This window comes from Borostomias antarcticus (genome assembly GCF_949987555.1).
Source record: "Borostomias antarcticus genome assembly, chromosome: 4".
Classification (NCBI taxonomy): domain Eukaryota; kingdom Metazoa; phylum Chordata; class Actinopteri; order Stomiiformes; family Stomiidae; genus Borostomias; species Borostomias antarcticus.
This window is the reverse complement of record NC_140237.1, coordinates 32017761-32019109: the sequence shown is the minus strand read 5'-3', so window position 1 is coordinate 32019109 and position 1349 is coordinate 32017761.

Genomic DNA, 1349 nt, shown 5'->3' with positions numbered 1-1349 from the left:
AAATTCATTCATTCATTCATTCATTCATTCATTCATTCATTCATTCATTCATTCATTCATTCATTCATTCATGATGTTTATTTGTCATTTGTATGTACAAGATAAAGGTACCATGGACAATTAAATGTTCGGATGACATGTAATAGCCCTTGCCAGCTGCAAACAGATACATTGGTCCACCTCTCAGTGTGCCTGTGCTCAGCATCGAGGAGGGTAATTAGAAGAGCTTCTTCTGGGACTTTCAGGTTTTTTTTTCAGAATATGATATCACCCCACCAACTATTTCCTGTTCTTTATATTTTTGGAGCTGCTGCAAACTCAGGAGAGAAGAGAGAGAGAGAAGAGAGACAGAGAAGAGAGAGAGGAGAGAGAGAGAGAGAGAGAGGAGAGAGAGGAGAGAGAGAGAAGAGAGAGAAGAGAGAGAGAGAAGAGAGAGAGAAGAGAGAGAGAGAAGAGAGAGAGAAGAGAGAGAGGAGAGAGAGAGAAGAGAGAGAGAAGAGAGAAAGGAGAGAGAGAGAGAGAAGAGAGGAGAGAGAGAGAGAGAAGAGAGAGACAGAGAGAGGAGAGAGAGAAGAGAGTGACAGAGAGAGAGAAGAGAGAGAGAAGAGAGAGAAACAGAGACAGAGAGACAGAGAGAGAGAAGAGAGAGAAAGAGAGAGAAGAGAGAGAGAGAGAGAGAGAGAGTAAGAGATTGAGTGAGTGAGTGAGTGAGTGAGTGAGTGAGTGAGAGAGAGAGAGAGAGAGAGATTGAAAGAAAGGGAGAGAGAAAGAGAGAGGGGAGTGAGAGAGAGAAAGAGAGACTGTATAATATAATTCAAACACATGTACTCAAACATCAAGCTATCCCCAATTTATTGCCATAATCCAAGTTCTAAATCTACATCTATGATTTTTTCGTGTGGTCACAAAGAATATGATCTAGTCAATGCATATGAACGACAATCAATAGTCTTATCAAATGGCATGTTGATAATATCACACTGATGACATGAAATGTGTTTTAACATTCATCAGCAATTCTGTTATTTAATTTAATGCAATTGTTCATTTATTATCAGTTATGATTCACACGAGGACAGGTGTGAATGTCACGTCGCTGGATAATGCTGCATCTCTTAAAACGGCATAATCTTTCACACCAACCATGTCTGTCAGGGAGACGAACTTGCTGTGACTCAAGATTAAAGCAGTGATGCAGAGGCCCGCCCACTAGCTGTCACTCAAAAGGACCTCGACCCCGCCCACCCAGTATACCACCTCCTAGTAACACAAAACTGTTGTTTCATACATATATTTAAAAAAAAACTTTTTAAAAACATTTTAGAACAAATTGTCAATGATATAGAAGA